Source organism: Panulirus ornatus, chromosome 43, assembly GCF_036320965.1.
Source record: "Panulirus ornatus isolate Po-2019 chromosome 43, ASM3632096v1, whole genome shotgun sequence".
NCBI lineage: Eukaryota > Metazoa > Arthropoda > Malacostraca > Decapoda > Palinuridae > Panulirus > Panulirus ornatus.
Genome location: NC_092266.1, coordinates 31160757 through 31181439, shown reverse-complemented (window position 1 = coordinate 31181439; position 20683 = coordinate 31160757). Strand labels below are relative to the sequence as shown.

Genomic DNA, 20683 nt, shown 5'->3' with positions numbered 1-20683 from the left:
TTTCAATGCACTCTAACACCGTCATGGGGGGTGAACCATATCGAAAAATATTCCAATCCCCCGTGGGCAGGGAAATGTAGGCGTCAGCTATGACATGTACAGAAAACAAATCCCCCTTCTCTCTGGCGGTATGCTGGTGTGGGAGTTGATAAATATGGATGCCAGACTCTCCCAACCTGCCCTCGCTCCACGACCCAGCAGGAGCCAGCGCGCCCCTCCTCCTCCTCCTCCTCCTCCGTGATCGAGAAGAATCTAGTATGTGTCTATCGCGCCTCTCTCTGTCCCGCTACCATGAATAGCCACACGCACATGCCTCAGCATAAACCATTACCATCCCTCAAAAAGAAAAAGGCATGAACATATCCTTCTTTGCTCAGGATTGCAATACTGTGTGTGTGTGTGTGTGTGTGTGTGTGTCTCCTAGGCTAGCCTAGACCTACCCAATCTAGCCTACTTCGGCGACCTGAACCGTAGAGGTGGTGGTGGTGGAGAGGCTGACCCCGCCCCCCCCAGCATATGGTCAGCGCTAGGGTACTCCTCCTCCTCCTACACCACCGCCGCCCACGCTTTCTGTTTTGTCCGCTACCGATTTATCTCTGCACTTAACCCTTAATTTTTATCTTTTTTTTGGGGGGTGGGGGATCGCCCGCGCCCGCCCGCCCGCCCGACCCGCCCACAACCCTGCCCACCCGCGGGATTATTTCTCCGCACAACTTCAAGTTTCAGAACGCTTTGGCCGAAGTCCCCCGCTCCCTCTACGTTGACGACAAGATCGATCTAACGCACAAACTACCTTACCATCCATGCCCAGCTGGAGTTTCGACACGTGCTGAAATGACGAACGCGATTCAATCACTTTTCGAGCGGAGAATCTCGCCGAAATTCACCGCCGTTTCGGTGGGAAATCCAGCGTTCGCGCCGTAGTAGGTGTGGCCTGGCGTATGACGTCATGGCGTTGGCTCCGCCTCCCTGACGAGTCGCACACGGGTTTCCGGGGTTCGAATGTAGGCGGGAAGTTAGGGGAGTAGACCTCCATGGCCAGCAGGCAGACGGGGCCTTTAGACTTAGACGGCAAGAGGTTTCGTACATAACCTCCTCTCTCTCTTGCCTTGCTCCGCCAGCCACAACACACACACACACACACACACGCCGGGACATCCACGCTCAACACTTCGTCAGCAGATATTTTTTTTTCGAGTCTTGAGACGTTTTTTTTTTTTTAAATACCTATTATTCCACTGGCCGTTGTAATCAGCCGTTATATCTCATATACATTTTTTCGTCCCCCGCCGTGGGAAAGTAGTGAGAACTGCATATCGATAAAACTTGTTGCGAAGGTCACGTGAGACGGAGCGGAGAGGAAACTGACGAAGACGTAGCGGTCGCTGTAGCAGTAGCAGCAGCTGTAGCAGTAGCAGGGGCAGCTCCTTGTCCTCCTTGAGCGACGAGGATTCTCCCACTCTTCTTCACTTCAGCTACAGACCAGAGCAGGTAAGTTACGAATACCTTTACTACAGCTTGTAGAAGACGTTATGCATGCACACCACCAGTGCTTACGGTGGAACTTAACTTCATACGAGAGAATTTTCCTTCAAAAGGAATCCTTTCCTAGATTAGGACGCTACGTGTGTGTGTGTGTGTGTGTGTGTGTGTGTGTGTGTGTGTGCGTGTGTGTGTGTAGGATATTCTTTTCGTCTCTCCTAGTGCGAAATAAAAGTAGAAAATGATTAAGGCGTTTGGAGAGCTAAGGCTGAGCGATCCGTGTACATATGCGTCTTTAAGCCGTATATATATATATATATATATATATATATATATATATATATATATATATATATATATATATATATATATATATATACGCCCTTACGCCGCAAAACACATAGACGGGGTTAACTACGTATTTCCATGCCCCCAACACCTGTGTGTGTGTGTGTGTGTGTGTGTGTGTGTGTGTGTGTGTGTGTGTGTGTGTGTTATAAATAAGGGATTCTCCGAATTAACGAGGCGCGTGTGTTGTTAACACGAACGTGCGTGTTCTTCGTATATTCGTGCAGTGCTTCCGTCCGTGGTCACACACACACACACACACCAACAGGTGTATATAAATAGATTATCAAGTCTCCATTCCCAGACACCTTTGGGCAAGTGGGGTGACCTGACAAAATTGATGAAAATAATAATTATGATAATAATTATCATAGTAACAATGATAACAACAATAATATCAATAATAATAACAATAATCATAGTCATCATCATAAGATAATGATAATAATAATAATAATAATAATAATAATAATAATAATAATTAACTGTTTACTGAGCTAATTACTTTAACAGGTCGATTATATACAAAGAAAAATACACATAACACAGGCAGTGGCTATTAAAAGGGTAGGAGGCAAAAATAGCCTTTATGTAAACACTGGTGGCAACACAGTGGTTATTGATAATGTTCACAGTGGGTTGGTCTAGTGCCAGTCTCCACTACCTGAGGTGGGCTGGATGTGTTTGTGGTGGCGAACTGCAACACGGGGGACGAGGGATCTCTCTGGTGGCGGGAGGTGAGGGTGGCGGGGATAGTGCTACAGTAGCTGTTGGACGAGGTCCAGGTGATGATGTCTGGAGAGTGTCGGGAGGAGGAGGAGGAGGAGCAGTGTGTTGAGCGTGTCTTGATAGGTGGTGTAAGAGGGAGCCAGGATGATGTAGCATGACCTACACCTCTTCCAGCAGCCCCTCTTGTGTGGTGGATGGGGAGGAAGACCAGGTGGAGGGAGGCATATATGAGGTGGGGCAAGAATGGAAAAGTGTATGTGTGTGTGTGTGTGTGTGTGTGTGTGTGTGTGTGTGTGTGTGTAAATCTATCATAACTTCAAATACCCGAATACCACCATTGTTCAAAGTAATAATAATAATAATAATAAAAATAATAATAATAAAAAGATAATTATAATGAACCCCCACTACGCTCCCCAAAAGACAATCACACACACACACACACACACACACACACACACACACACACACACACACACCAACACCTCCCACGCTATCGACAAAACACAACTCCCCCACCCCCACCACCTCCACCACCCACATATCCCCACTCTCCTCTCCCCCCCATCTCTCCCCCACCTCTCTCGCCCCCTCTCAGTCTCTTACATTAGTGAGAAGTCTGCCTTTAGGCTTCAAATGACTTTGGCTCCACAGGTTATAATGGGATGGGATAGGCTGGGAAAGGTTATGGTAGGATAGGCTAGGTTGGGATAGGCTAAGGCACGATACATTACAGGTATATAAGCACACACTAAGGGTACATTAGCATACACGAGGCATAGAACACACATTAGATGGTTTACACAAACATACACTATGGGTTCAGCCACACACTAGGGGATAAAGATGCACACACTAGGCGTACACAATCACACACTAGGGGTACAAAAGCACACACACACTAGGGATAAACAAGCAAACACCAACAGAAGGTGTACAAACACACTAGGAGGTGTATAAGGACACACTGGGGGCATACAAGCCCACCAGTATACAAGTAACACGTAAGGGTGTATACACTCTCACACCAGAGGGTACACAATAACACTAAGAGCATAATTGCACACATAGGAGTATACAAGCACATACTAGGGGTATACAAGCATAAACTAGGGATATACAATCACACAACAGGGGGAATATAAGCACACATCAGAGGGTAGCATACACTAGGGGCATGTAAACACACACTAGGGGATACATAGCCACACACACTCTGGGTATACAAGCACACATGAAGAATATAGAACACAAGCACACACTTGGAGAACACAAGCAAACATCAGGGGATACACATGCACACATTAGGGGTATACAAGCATATAATAAGGGATACACATGCCCACAATCAGGGGTTCACAAGCACACACTATGAGGGCAGTAAACAACTCTAAACATATAAATTTCAGAACAAATAAATCATCGTAAACATCTAATCATATCGTAAACAGGCAATTCTAAACAGACAATCATCTTACATAGGAACACACAGGCATCTCCCAAGCCCCTCAATATACACATCTTGCGTACATACACAAGTCTATGGACTACGTCTATACCACACACCTAAGTCTAAATATGTAACCCCGCCTCCAACAATCAAGTCTTAATAAAAGCACATATACCGCTTCCAATACACAATTACCACACAAACAGAGGTGTCAATACACAACAATCCATCCCACAGATAAACAAGTATGAACTTAAATATATTAACGTTCAATCGTTACAAATTAATGTACAGTGAGTCTGAACGTGCATTAATATCATGGGTGATGACACGACATACCACACATCTCTACCAGTACATATTACTCGTGATAAATTAACTCATCAATAGTCAAGTCTGAGCACAGGAAAACCTTACGGGCGAGCTAGCTTTAATCCAAGCTCGCTCACACCAGACCAAGTCTTAATTCACACGTGAAAACTGACTCACAGATACGCAAGGTCTAAACACACAGATATATATCATATCAAAGCAAGTCTAAACTCCCTCTCAAGGGTTAAGCAAGATAAACAAACAAACAAACAAGTGACACGGAGATAAGCAGGGTTATGTGTGCATCATCTTACAAAATAAACACGTTTAGACATACAATGCCCTCACAAACAAGTCTAAAACCTCGCACAACCGTCCCACCCGCAAACAAGTCTAAGCATAAAACTCTCCCACGACAGACAACAACGAACCACAGACAAAAACACAGACAAACAACGAAACACACAGACAAACACGGCCCGGGGGTGGAGGCGAGGGAGGGGATGGGAGGAGTGTGGGAAGGGGACGAGGGGACGGGGGGGGGGGGGGCTAGGACCCAGCTTTCTGATGACGTCGCCACACAAAAACAAAAGACGAGCTGGGGTGGGAAGGGGGGGGAGGGGGGGTAAGGATGGGGGGGTCGCTCAAACCGCTCTCCCGCTTGCTTGCTTGTGCTTTTCTTAAGACAATAGCCAGGACATCTCTGTACCCTCCTCTTATTCATGCAGTTGTAATATATATATATATATATATATATATATATATATATATATATATATATATATATATTTTTTTTTTTTTTTTTTCAAACTATTCGCCATTTCCCGCATCAGCAAGGTAGCGTTAAGAACAGAGGACTGGGCCTCTGAGGGAACATCCTCACCTGGCCCCCTTCTCTGTTCCTTTTTTTTGGAAAATTAAAAAAAAAAAAAAGAGGGGAGGATTTCCAGCCCCCCGCCCCCCGTATATATATATATATATATATATATATATATATATATATATATATATATATATATATATATACTGAATATATCTAAGATAATATAGCCTCGAGTATATCTAAGATACTATAGCGTCTAGTATCTAAGATAATATAGCCACAAATTTCTGATACGCGTGGAACAGACTTGAATACCTTGATTGCCGAGGATAAACAGACTCAAATATACAGAAGGGTTAATCCCAGGCACCTGATGGGTCTGAAACAGCCCCTGGCTATCAAGGGTGCCTAGTTTTTAACATGTAATGGGTCTGAAACGGGCCAGGAGATCTGATGGGTCTGAAACGGGCCTGCTGATGAGGGGTCTGAAACGGGCCTGCTGATCTGATGGGTCTGAAACAGGCCTGGTGGTCTGATGGGTCCGAAACGGGCCTGCTGATCTGATGGGTCTGAAACAGGCCTGGTGATCTGATGGGTCTGAAACGGACCCTAGGGTTCTGATGGGTCTGCTCTGATAACCTAATTATAATCTGCTTCTCCCGTGTGTGTGTGTGTGTGTGTGTGTGTGTGTGTGTGTGTGTGCGTGTGACTACCGTGAAAGTACAGCTAACAAATTAATATATAATTAATGACTGTGAGTAATATTTACCCACGATGGATCTTACTCATTTCACATTAATAATTCCTCCTTACGTAATCGTAATTTACGAGTTCTGTAAACGCCTGGGTAATGATTCGCAAGTGATTTACAACTTCAACGTAAAAACTAAGGTTTTAAATCTTTTCTTTTATAATTCTGCATTTGTAATTACCTAAGAGAATAATGGTCGACATTTCATCCCAGAAATCCATAATGATCCTTACTTAGTGTAATTACTTCGTTCTTGTGTCATTACCGTTCTTTTAGCTCTGTGGACTTCATATCCATAACGTTCTTTTAGACTTCTGGACTCTGAAGATCTTGACCGTTCTTTCAGCCTGTTATTCTGACTGTGAAACTTCTCTATCGTTCTTTTAGCCCAGCAGTTGCAAGGGTGTTGGGGTTACGTGGTGTCGTGTGTGTGTGTGTGTGTGTGTGTGTGTGTCTGTGTTGTCCACAACAGCCTCGTTAGTGTTCATCTGTTCCTCATTTCTTACCCGGGTTAAACCCGCTGTTTCTTTCTTTACTTACACCTCTCAACTCCAGGTTGGCTGCACATTCCGACCGAGTTCTTCACCAAAGTACATCACCAAAACTCCCCTGCTTTTCTAATACGTCTTTTTTATTGAGTTACATATTTCTATTTAACCTTCCATTACTTGGTGTTAGAGACGTATCCAAGTTCCACCACTGGAGACTTTCCAAAAACCTTCTATAGCAGAGATCTGTATGATTGGCTATCGATCTCCATTTCCCACTCTTTGTTCCGTTTCCTCTATGTCCATTTTGTGTCTATCTAATACGTAATCATACCCAACCATTATATGATCACTATTCCCCCCTCTTCCCCCTTAACTAGCCTATCATATACAGTTTTTTAATCTCCATCGCTCTCGGTCCACAATCTATACTCACACCCTCCCCCCCCCTCCAAAAAAAAAGTATTATTTCTCTCCGAAAATTCCAATAAAGTCTGCTATTTATTCCATCCTTAATCAAGTCTAAAAAAATCTCCATTAACTTAAAAGATATTAATGGTGATATACAAAGCTTTTTTTTTTTTTCTTTTCCTTTTTTAGCTCCTTTGTGTATTCCAGTCATGGCATAATATACGAGTAATGGTTTTTCAAGAAAATAAAAAAAACAGCGTTCGGATACTGACTCTGTCTTAACCTTCAGCTTACTAAGCGTTGGAGGAATTACAAGCGGGTCAGATACGGACGCATTCGGACATCATCAGATCCTATGCGATTCTTATCAATTCATCAAATTATAATTAATTATCAATTGCTCACTATAATCTTTAAAAAATATATAAATTGAGTAATATCATATTCAAGAAATCTGATCACAACAAAAGACACAACTGGGGTTAAAAAGAATCTATATTTTTCCTTTTTTTCTTCTGAATCCTTCATCATGTCCGCCATTCCTTCCTCTACCGCTTTCTCCCACATTTCCCTAACTTCCGCCTCTTTCCTTAAGGCCTTTAACCTCCTGAGATTGCACTCTGTGATGAGGGAATTTTGAACCGGGGGTTGAAATTGGATTAACTCCTCCTTTCACGATAAATTGTCTATTTCACATTCACCAAAATCCCGGCAAAAAGTCGAGACGACATTGCACTTTTTATCATCCCGGACGACGTCACGACGCAGCGTCACAAAAAGTGTTCCCTCTCGACTATGTAAGGGAGGACGTAATGTACGTTCTTCCTAATAATGAATTAAACCAATAAAACGGGTCACTGAATAGATTAAACGTGCGTTCAAGAGGGACATTAATATCAAACTCAAGAGGGTTAGGAACATCATCAAACTGAACAAACTGTAGGGAGACAATTTTTTTTTTCATCCATCCACGACGGACGCCATCCCGCCAACGCAATGGCCAAATGTTGACAACTTCCTTAATTTTGTTTATTTACTTCGAAGCGCAGGTGTACTACGATGCCACGACACTTCAGCTTTGACGACGAAGGATGGGTGAAGTCTCCCCCAACCTCACCCTCATAGTGAAGATGAGATGAGTGTTGGCGTGTGAGGTGACAAAATCCATCTTTGACTCACAAAAGGTTGAAAAATTATGTAACACATCGATTCTTCATCAATGATCCACTTAAAGTACTAATGTTAGATTGAAATATCAAAAATGTTAAACTAGAAAGAAATTAACAATGAATGTATTGTCGACAGTAATTGTTGAATATGTTGATGATTAATCAACTTCACTGCTATTGGCTGACAATGGTATAGTTAAAGTATTTACTGATCATATTGTTGATCCGTGTGTGTATGACTGAGTCTCTGCAAAACAGGAGCTGTGTGTGTGTGTGTGTGTGTGTGTGTGTGTGTGTGTGTGTGTGTACAACCGCTTTAAAAACGTCAAAAATATTTCACTGTTGCAGGAGCGGATCCTGTTAATATTAATAATTCTAACCTGAGACCCAGCTCAAATGTCTATTAACATAATTAACAAAGTTTGTTAAACGTTATGACAAACATTATTACTTTATCTGTGGATATTTCCCACAAAACATTTCATCTAAACGTTAAGTTAAAGTGCTCAAAATTGCTCAGGTCGAATTCGGCAACTAACTCGACGCATCATAACTTAGAAAATCTAAATCAGACAAGCTTGAAACTTCACGCGTTTGTTTGTTAATATCTAAACAATCTAACAGCCAAGACAAGCGAATCTAGTCTGAAATTTGATTGAGTTATCCCCATCAAAAATATGAGGGGTTGAATCTGAAATTTTATCTAATTCATGACTGATGTTTCCCAGATGTTTTTAATCTACCACATTTCTCCTCCAAAAAAACACATACGTTGCACTGCAGGCAACACAGGTGTTCCATACAACACGTGTGTTCCATGCATCACCCACAGGTGTGTGTGTGTGTGTGTGTGTGTGTGTGTGTGTGTGTGTGTGAGGGTTTAAAAAGATTAAACTATAAGTGTTGTACGGGTTGACGGTCAGACGGTGTCTATGACCGTTATAATATAAATATTCTATATAATATTCGCGTCATAGTTACAGATACTCTTATCTAATATTCGCGTCTTGCTTCGACGGAAGATAAAACAATTTCATATGAAAAAAAAAAACCCAGCTCTCTACTTTCTCTTTCTAATCTATGGAAGATCCAAGAGAGATTATCTATTCCCAGAAATAATAGATAATCATTGACCTATAACAGGAAAAAAAAACGTACAGTAACTGATATGAAAAAGATAAGATATATTCCTTATCTTATTCCTTATCTTTTTCCTTTATCCACTATCGTAGATTAAGGCAGCCACACGAGGGCTTGGTCCACACGGGGTCCTATACAGACTCCAGGAGGACCAGGATCAATCGCTTCTCTCAAGAGGTAAAAAAAAAAAAAAAACCTTTTTGGGCGTAATGTGACGCGGGCGTAATGTGACGGCGGGCGTAATGTGACGGCGGGCGTAATGTGACGGCGGGCGACGAGAAACCTTTCATTCGGCGCTGGACGCCGACCATCGCTTTGGAAAAGGGGAAAATGTGGAAGGGGAAACTGAATTTGAGTACCAAGGTTGGGATCCCCCCCCACCCCCACCCCCATCCTGGAGCCATCAGCAGCGAATAGATTTCGAGAAAGCTCCTCTCTCTCTCTCTCTCTCTCTCTCTCTCTCTCTCTCTCTCTCTCTCTCTCTCTCTCTCTCTCAACGGGCCGGTCAAGGAGGGACATGGATAGATGAGGATAGATTAGGGATAAAGGGATAGAAAATGGCGAGGTGTGTGTGTGAGGGAGTGGGTGGGTGGGGGGGGGGGGCCGGGGGATGATATAGATGTGGGGCCATTACGATGGGAGAAGGGTCGTGGTGTGTGTGGACTGTAGAGAGAGAGAGAGAGAGAGAGAGAGAGAGAGAGAGAGAGAGAGAGAGAGAGAGAGAGAGAGAGAGAGAGAGAGAGACCGTAGGTACCATTCCATTTCAAGATTGCATGTCTTATTTCCAGGCTCATTAGAACTATACAATATTTCTCAACCTGAATATCTTTCCCTCCCTCATATCTCCTCCTCACACAGCCTCACACCCTGCTCTCCACACCTCATTCTCCTCATAACGTGTCAAATATTTCTCCTAACTGCAAATAACCTCATCTTCACTTCACTCTTTTTTTAAACCCGTAAACCTATCTTTAAGTCTTGTAGATTCAGTCTTTCTTACCTTCTACGTTGTTTACACCGTCAATATTTACAATAGTCCCTTTCTACAAACGCACAATCTTTAACCATTTTTTCTTCTTTTTTTTCTTACTTCGCTTCAAGTACTTAGTCTCGATGAAGAGATTACTCATTTCTGTCACAAAATATAATTCCGTGGGATATACGAACAGACGCACTGGGCCCCCCCAAAAAAAAATGCAACAGTACAGAATAAATGATAACCATGATAACCGAGGTGAAATTGGCACATAAAATACCGGCCCGCGCCACCTACCGCTGCTACCGAGATCAACCCAATCCCGGGTGTTGATTCACAGCCCAATCTGGCCCTCCCCTGTGTCAGAGCGACATCTGGAATAATTACCTGCACCTCACGTGAAGAAAGAGGGAGAGCTGCGACGGTGCGTGAGGGAGGCGGGAGGAGGCTGCTGTGAAATAGGTAAAGAAATAGGTGGAGGGAGGAACTCGCGAGGCAAATTGGGTGTGTAATTGGTTCACGGAAATAATTGGTGAGGGAAATTGGGTGTGAAATTGGTTAAGGGAATAATTGGTGAGGTGAATTGAGTGCGAAATTGGTTCAGGGAATAATTGGTGAGGTAAATTGGGTGTGGCATTGGTTGAGGGAATAATTGATGAGGTAAATTGGGTACAAAACTTGGGCGGCGAAATTGGTGGAGGGAATGACTGGTGAAACAGTAGGGGATGTTAAATGGGTAGTAAAACAGGTGGAGAAACAGATGAGTCGTGGGGGCCCCACCTCCTGTTGTACCGTGTGGGGAGGGAGTTCTACACTCATGGGGGCCCCAATCATTTGTACCGTGTGGGGAGGGAGTTCTACACTCGTGGGGGCCCCCATCATTTGAGCATTCCAAATGTTTTTGAGCCTCTATATGTCCCTTACATTCACAAAACTCTTCATTCGGTATATATTCCAATCATCACCTTTGATTTACATCTATATCTTGATAAATTTTTTCCTTAATTTCATGTTCTATCCCTAAATTTTTCGAAGAACTGTTCACTGTCTTCAATGAAAAAACTGGTTAAGAACAATAGGATTGTGATCAAGTTACCCCCAACTCTTCTCTCTTGTACGTATGTGTGTGTGCGTTCCTACCAGCCTGTCTGTCTGTGTGTATGTACATGCGTATGCATGTGTGTACCTATGTACGTTCATGTCTATATCTGTGTGTCGGTTTCTCTGTCATAATCATGCTCTGTCTGTTTGCCTACATTCTCTCTCTCTCTCTCTCTCTCTCTCTCTCTCTCTCTCTCTCTCTCTCTCTCTCTCTCTCTCTCTCTCATCTCTATTTCCACTCTTTCTATTAAAAAGGAAGAGGAGAGAGAGAGAGAGAGAGAGAGAGAGAGAGAGAGAGAGAGAGAGAGAGAGAGAGAGAGAGAGAGAGAGAGAGTTGTAATATATATATATATATATATATATATATATATATATATATATATATATATATATATATATATATATATATACATTGAATAATTCTTTTACCCATGACCATCAGAGTAAAAATACATTCGATTTCAATTCATCAATTTCACTGTTATCATTCCTCTTCGCCATTCAGAACGCTTGTGTGTTTTACATTTTTCAATTTTTCGTTCCTGATATATATATATATATATATATATATATATATATATATATATATATATATATATATATATATATATATATATATATATTATCCCTGGGGATAGGGAATTAAGAATACTTCCCACGTATTCCCTGCGTGTCGTAGAAGGCGACTAAAAGGGGAGGGAGCGGGGGGCTGGAAATCCTCCCCTCTCTTTTTTTTTTTTTTTTTTCCAAAAGAAGGAACAGAGGGGCCAGGTGAGGATATTCCAAAAAAGGCCCAATCCTCTGTTCTTAACGCTACCTCGCTATCGCGGGAAACGGCGAATAGTATGAAAAAAAAATATATATATATATATCTATATATATATATATATATATATATATATATATATATATATATATATATATATATATATATATATATAGCGACTGATAACCTACTTGGGGAGGTCAAACAAATTGTTGAGCATTTGAAAGAGTTCAATATATTTCTAAGACACCAGACTTACATACACAGACACATCACACACGAAAGAAGATTAAAAAAAAGCTTATTCAATACAGAAAATCATTTGATATTTTAGTAATACATCAAAGAAAAATTAAGAGAAAATGGGGAGAGGGGGTGTGAGGGTGGTTACCTTTCAAAGAAAACGGGCGCCGTGATAGTGGCGTAATATCCCGTCTCACGTGGGCGGTACAGCGAGTTGGAAGGCGTATCTTTGGGGGGGAGGGGGATCAAAATTTATAACCATAACTTTTGGAAAGTGTTTACCATTTCTCCCCTGAATTTATGAGCCGGCCAACTTTAAGTATATATATATATATATATATATATATATATATATATATATATATATATATATATATATATATATATATATAATGACTTTATTCAAGTTCCCTGCTTATTAAAAATTACATTTTATCTCTACACAAACAAAAGAACATCTAACTACAAATAAAGAAAAAAAAACATTAATCAAACGTCATTTTTGAATACTCACAAATTTCGTACGAATTAGAAGCCACACACAAAAAACGGAAATATGTTATCTTGACCCACAGAAAACGTAATCATTTTTTTTCCCACCCTCGGCACCAAGGCATTAATTATAATGTGTTTTTTTTTTTCCTAGTAAGACAGAAATCGTCCTGCTGGGCAATAGTGTAGATTGGATCTGCCACGGTGGAAGACTTATGATAGATATTTTTTTTTACTAATCCTTCCTTTCACCAGGTTTGAAGACCCTGACAGGTAGAGATAGGTGTGTGTATTGGACGAGTCTACTGGGAAAAGAATTTCCTTTACACCCACTGGGAAATTTATATATATATATATATATATATATATATATATATATATATATATATATATATATATATATATTGGAAAGGATCACAATTTTGCGCGTGATCAAGATATTCTTATGAGTCCACGGGTATGTATATCAACTGACATATTTCTCTCTCGTGTCTCCCCTGATGATGTGATTATTACACGAAAGTGCACTTGGGAACTGATCGCGTTGTATTTCCTCACGTGTCGTAGAAGGCGACTAAAGGGGACGGGAGCGGGGGCTAGAAACCCTCCCCTCCTTGTACTTTAACTTTCTAAAAGGGGAAACAGAAGAAGGAGTCACGCGGGGAGTGCTCATCCTCCTCAAAGGCTCAGATTCGGGTGTCTAAATGTGTGTGGATGTAACCAAGATGAGAATATATATATATATATTTTTTTTTCCATACTATATATATATATATATATATATATATATATATATATATATATATATATATATATATACATATAACATCTTGATTGTCTTCTTAATGCCAATTACTCTATCCAACTTCCCAGTTAACAATTACCCAATCCAATTTCCCCAATTAGTCTACGAGCTTCGAGGCTTGATCTCCCTATACAAACAGAATATAATTATAAATGTAATCACTCTTTGGGAATGTAATTAAGGAGGCGAACACGTATCCTCTTCCCCCAGTGAATACATCATGTAAATTTCATTTTTTCCCATCTTGTCGTCTTAAGTATTTTGGAAATTATATGGATCCTGTTTTGTACTTCCCTAATGATCTTTTAGTTTTATATCAATGCTTTACGTATATATATATATATATATATATATATATATATATATATATATCCCTGGGGATAGGGGAGAAGGAATACTTCACACGTATTCCCTGCGTGTCGTAGGAGGCGACTAAAAGGGGAGGGAGCGGGGGGCTGGAAATCCTCCCCTCTTGTCTTTTCTTTTATTTTTTTTAATTTTCCAAAAGAAGGAACAGAGAAGGGGGCCAGGTGAGGATATTCCCTTAGAGGCCCAGTCCTCTGTTCTTAACGCTATCTTGCAAACGCGGGAAATGGCGAATAGTTTGAAAAGATATATATATTGGATATTTCTTTATCTATCAATGTTTTTCGTCTTCTTTGTTAGTTATTTTCGTCTTTATCAACCAACAACTTATTTCAATTGTTCAGTACGGTAGTCAAAATACTTAGCTCTTTATCTGCCTATCTCTCTCAATCTTTCGTCTCTCCCCCTCTTTCACTTATCTTCCTCGACTGTTTATCTTCTCTTCTCCGTTCCTCAGGTCGTATCATTAGGTTAAGAAGAAAACGATAAACATTGGATAAATAAGAGCAGAAGATAACTAAAGCGAAGACGAGAAATCACACACGGAGGAGAGATGAAACTAGATACGAAACTGAAACCAGCAAGGACGAGAGAGAGGCTCGAGGTGAAACTTGAGTGGAAATGAAACGCCAAACGAAACTAAAGGACATAAGACACTTGGAATGAAACTGGAAGGAAATAAGACACTAAGGACGAAACTAGAGGGAAATTAAGACATGAGAGAGAAGTGACGCAACGAAATGAAACGCGCTGGAGAATGAAACTATATCACAATGAGTCTCAAGAGAAGAAAAAAATCAACACAGGAAAAGAAACCGCGCCAGATAATTGAAACAAGGAAATGAAACTCGAGGGGAAAAAATAATAACTGACACTCGAAGGCAATGGAGTCCACCTGGGGAATATAAAATAAGCGACTACGTTTCTCCTGGCAACAGAAACACCGGAGTTCCGCTTGGGAAGTTCACTTTTTTTTTTTCAAGTGAAGCTCAGAACGAACCGCAGAGTGAATAAACTTTTCACACTAAAATTTCCTCGACAATTTAAAAAAACACTAGTTAAAAAACAAACCATGTCTCATCCACCTGAGGTAAACTTTCGTGCAGGTCGAGCAGGTATTTTTCTATACATATATCTCGATAGATTTAGATTTAGAAATGTTCCTGGAATGTAGGGTTCCGGATCCTTTGTGTTCCAGTGATCCGGATCACTTTTGATATACGTTTCGAATCCGTTCTTCTTCTTCTTCAGGTGTTTTGAATCCTCTGTTTCGAATGTTCCGAATCTCTCAACAAGAGGCGGTTTTCCCTCATTTGATCAAATGTTTCGAATCCTCTGTATCGTTCATTAGGAAAGACAAATTATCATAAATCTACATCATCTCTCGTATTATGTACAATGATGACCTTTTACGTCGCAAACATCATGAAAATGTCATACATCCAGAGGTTTGTTTACTGGTTCAATGATGGCGGGAAGCGAACCCTGTGAAGCCAGAGGAATGTCACTGTTCTACCTTGTGGTGGTGATCAACACGTGACCTCAGTGACGGCTGGAGAACGGCTGAAAAATCTCACGTCGCCACAACATCTCTCACAACTGACATTAGCGCCAGCCACAACCTTCACCACAGTCACCATCATTACCACAATGGACTTGCTAGTGGCATCTCTGCCACATCTACACCAAACACTGGTCACAAAACTCATATATATATATATATATATATATATATATATATATATATATATATATATATATAGAGAGAGAGAGAGAGAGAGAGAGAGAGAGAGAGAGAGATAGTATAAGTGGTTTGCGCCCCAGATATGGGTTCAAAAATTAACAAAATTGATTGTTTTGAACACATTTGATCAAGTATATAATGGAACATTAATTGAATTATCTTCAACAACTGCAGTTTCATAATCTTGTTACTGTCCTGTACATAGAAAAAAATTAACAGACCTTAAATTGCGTGTGTGTGTGTGTGTGTGTGTGTGTGTGTGTGTGTGTGTGTGTGTGTGTGTGTGTGTGTGTAATTCCTATATTTCTTTAGGTATGACGAGGTGAGAGTTTTACGCTCGTGTTACCCTGTCTCTTATCATAAATATACTATTTTCCCTCACACATACACACACACACACACACACAAACACACACACCAGCTTAAGCCAAGTACCAGGGAGAGGATGAACACGTGTGTTAGCTGTGAACTGACTGCCGCGCCCAGGATTCGAACCCACATGGGCCCAACCCCCGAGCTGGCCTGAGTTGACTCATGGTCAGTAACGCTAACCTCATGGGCGTATGCCGAAGTGAGGTCCCACACTCGGTTTTCAGTAATGGCTATGCTAAATCATCAATATTTACGTACAGTATATTTTCCCTTCCCTTACATAGGCCAAGCATAACACAATTCCATAACTTTTTGGTCAACTTTTGTGCATTTTCTTCTATATCCAACTGTCCCAGAGCGCCAATTGTAGTCAAGTTTTCCATATTTAGATACTTAGACATTAACGAGAGGATCACCATTCAATGTAAACACATTACGATGTACATTTTGTAAAGAAAAAAAAAGAAAAAAAAAAGGAATTTCAAGTCGCACTCATCCTCGTCAAACTGTGCTGAACCATCGTTTTCTCATACGCCTGTCATAGCTCCACTTTTACGAGATGACGTAATTGCATAACTCAAGTCAGTCGTTTCAAAAGTCACGATGTGTGTGTCACGATTTTTCAAATGACTGACAAACGACTGAAAACCAAACATTATCGGTTCAGCAGCGACAGATTTTAAGTTAAATTCCCCAAGGGTACGAACGATAATTTTCACACACAGACGTTTCAATTGTTCCTTTTAAACTCGAATGACTTTCCTCCCCCCCCCCTAAGGTTCCTCATCCATAAATTACTAACAACATTTACGAATGCTTCCACATACGACATTTACGAATGCTTCCACATACGACATTTACGAATGCTTCCACATACGACATTTACGAATGCTTCCACATACGACATTTACGAATGCTTCCACATACGACATTTACGAATGCTTCCACATACGACATTTACGAATGCCTCCACATACGACATTTACGAATGCTTCCACATACGACATTTACGAATGCTTCCACATACGACATTTACGAATGCTTCCACATACGACATTTACGAATGCTTCCACATACGACATTTCTTCTTGTCCAGTATCAAGTCAACTTGTGTGCATATGACACAGACAAGAACTGATAAATTCATAGTCAAAATAGTCTTCCCAACGCACAGTCGATTTCCCTCCCTTTGTTAACTGAAAAAAAAATAAAAAAAATTCCCCCTTACCTGGTGTCCACAATCATCATTCCTCTCCACTGAAAACGGGAATTTAAAATCACAAGATGTCGAAAATTCTCTCGGCAACACTTTTATGTCTAATTCTCCTAATTCCCTTGGTCAAAGAGATGAAAATACTCCCGTTAAATGATAATTCCCATGCATACAAACCACCTACCTAGTTAATGTAAAATTCCCCACCCGCTAGATTAAGTTTTCCCACGACGAAAAGAAAAAAAAAATAATAATAAACAAAGAAACGCAAACCCCGCTAAGAATGGTTCATTTATTACCTGACATTTTACCGATTCCCACAGCCAGACCCCCAGAGCAAAGAATGCTCACACGAGGCTAATCGATCGATAAACAACCACCGCGGGGGTAGATGACGACAGAATAGGGGGGGGGGGGCTGTTAAGGGGGGAGGAGGGGGATTTAAATGGCGGGATGACGCTACGCCATCAGCTGTTGGCGGCTGCACTTCCCGCGCTTTTTTTTTCCCCCGGATCTCCCGCCAAAAAAAAAGAGTGGCGTGTGTACGCGTCGTCGTGAGTCTTTTGTTTACGATCAGGGATTTTGTTTCAGTTTTATTTTCTACACAACTGTCTTTCACTACGCTCTAAGTATTCCTCATATTAATCAAGAGTTTAAAAAAGAAATGTGAATAATTGCGTCTTGTGGGGGAGACAAGCGTCCTTTACAATCGTAGTTTTTCAAAAGATTCCTGACCTAAAAATACATCTGTAGTTAAGAAGTCGTTGTTTAAAACTTCATATGATAAATGACACTGACCATCGTTCACATGTATCTGAAATTGCTTTACGAGTTATTGGGCTAAAACTGTGCTGACGTTGTCAAAACCTCATGTATTATTTACGACCGACTTCATGTTGACATTATCAACTCCTTTGTGTTTTTAGGCGCTGGACTGAACCTGTGTTGACGACGCCCTCCATAACCGCTTCTGCATTTGCAGTTTCTAGCGTAAAACTTCGCTAATTCTGTCCGAATTATTTTTTGTTTTGTTTTCGGTGACAAGCTTCTGTGTTCATTAATTCATATATATATTTAAAACAAATGACGGTCGGATCTATTTTCGGAAACTTGAGTAGTGTTGGTCTGTATTCAACTATGCTGCTGTTTCCTGAAGCATGTCGATGCAATACATGCAAAAATCGAGTCACATCAGAACTTTACTGACCGTAAAACAGTAGAAATAAAAAAAGAAATAAAACTCGAATCCTCGCCGTCTTTCGAACCTTTCTTCTCAAGATTACTCGAGATGATATACACTGTCTGCCACTCTAAATGTCTTATGGATTATAGAATAATAATCCATGATATGAAAAATGATGGTCTAAAGGGATTTATTACACTCGAACCCAAGTAGATGGAGCGACCTGTCGTCCATCCGCCATTACTCTGGCTTTGTCGTGGTTCCAGCAACGACGGAAAGCGATTTCGAGGCGACGCTGATTTATACGACGGATTACGCTGACGTTGGCGGTACTGTTCTAACGACACTACTCTTCTGACGTTGGCAACACTAACCCTGCGCTGTCGTTGGCAACGCCGGTTTACCACCCTCGATTCTACTGACGTTGGCGGTACTGGTTTAGTTAGCTCTCGACTCTACATGGATTTCCGGGAAATAAGACATTTTTCCACAGTTTGTTTTATCGTATAAAACAGATTTGGTTTAATGACCATTACCTACGAATAGCCATCAAATTCAACGAGACACAGACTCCTTTGATGTTCATCACACATAACCGAATCTACTTCAATTTGCTACACTGATTCAGCCTTTTGTCCAGCTTGCTAACTGGTAACAATGCGGAATTATTGCCACATCTTCATTGGGTTGATATTCAACACAATCTGCAACGTTGCCGGCAGTCACACAGTGTTTCCTAGTGTTACCAGCTTACATAAGGCTTGGCTGTAGTAACAAAAAATTAGTGGAATAAATGTGGCATCGTCTCTGACGTCACGACCCCCGTATATCTGGCACACGAAAGAGTGTAGAAATAAATTATTTTTTTCTTAAAAATGCGAAAATATTCATTCTCTCGCTACATTAAAAAGATTTTCCCGGTATATCTAAAATATCTTACGAGATACATAGTCGACGTTTGGAATATTCAACACTTGCACTTTGACTTATAAAAGACAATATCAAATTGGTCCCACAAGACAATAAAAAACGAGCGTTGATTTCCACCAATGTCTCCTCTTCCCATCTTCTCTGAGTAGGGTATTATCTTCCATTTCCTCTTCACTTCCTTAATTCTCTTCCCTCTCTTTAACCTCACTTTCTTTCTTTCTCATTCTCCTTCCTTTTGTATGCTCCTCTTACCTTTCATGTTCTCCTTCCTTCCCGCTTCCTCTTCCATCTTCCAATCTTCTTTCCCTTCTCTTTTTTCTGCCTTCTTTCTCTCTTCCTCTTCTTCATTCTCTCATCCCCTGTGACGTAAGCGCTTCAGACATACACACAAGAAGAAGAAGAAGAAGAAGAAGAAGAAGAAGGAGAAGAAGAAGAAGAAGGAGAAGAAGAAGAAGAAGAAGAAGCAGAAGAAGAAGAAGAAGAAGAAGAAGAAGAAGGAGAAGAAGAAGAAGAAGAAGAAGAAGGAGAAGAGGAAGAAGAAGGAGAAGAAGAAGAAGAAGGAGAAGAAGAAGAAGAAGTCAAGGACAGTGTTGCCATATTGAGCGATGACGAGAAAATGAGAGTAGCGGTAACACCAGCACCAAACTGAAGAAATAAACAATCCAGCGAATTCAGCAGACCTACGAAAGCCAATATTTTCCCGTAAAAGTGGGGGGGGGGGGAAAGGATACGGTTAACGAGTCTACAAAACTCGAAAAGCTGGAGCAGAGGAGTAACGAGCAGACGATAGTACCACACCACAATGGTTACCAATAAACTTTGCTAAAATTAGCGAATCGATAAAGTTATAGCAGCAGGGAGAGCTAGACAGCCTAATTTGCCAAATGTTTAGAAAACGGGAGATTTGGCAAGAGGAACTCATCGTACTAAAGAAATCACCGAATTGATGGGAATTAACGAATAGACCTTTACGATCCAATGCAATTTGCATAGTTAGCGATTAAGACGCATCTTTTTCACATATTTCCTTCTCCATACATTAAACTTCGAGAAAAAATGCGAGAAAACTCCAATTCCTAAGAAGATATTCTTAAGATATAAACGAATTTAATCATCTGAAAGTCGCTTGAAGACATAGCGATTCTAATGATAGTTGCAAGTCCCAAAAAATTCCACATCTTTGTAACACTACAGATCTTAGACGTTGCCTAACTTTCTATGGATAAAGAATTTAATCTGACGTTTCTTGCGATCATTAAAAAAGAAAAAATGAACGTCTTCGTCTCATTTTGAAACGATTCTACGCCCAAAATTACTCCGGTTATTCAAAATTGCGTCTAATTCTAATTTCTCTAAGACTTCTGTCGACTCTCGGAGCCAGCTTCGTGG

General features: G+C 40.8%; 1 protein-coding gene across 1 annotated transcript in view; it reads left to right on the top strand.

Annotated features, from left to right (window-relative positions):
• The first annotated feature begins 1045 nt into the window (after positions 1-1045).
• Gpa2 (Glycoprotein hormone alpha 2) overlaps positions 1046-20683 on the top strand; it is a 129169-nt gene continuing 109531 nt past the window's right edge. Inside the window, exon 1 of the mRNA XM_071687614.1 lies at positions 1046-1491. The gene's annotated coding sequence lies outside the window, so the exon portion shown is untranslated. The remainder of the gene's footprint in view (positions 1492-20683) is intronic.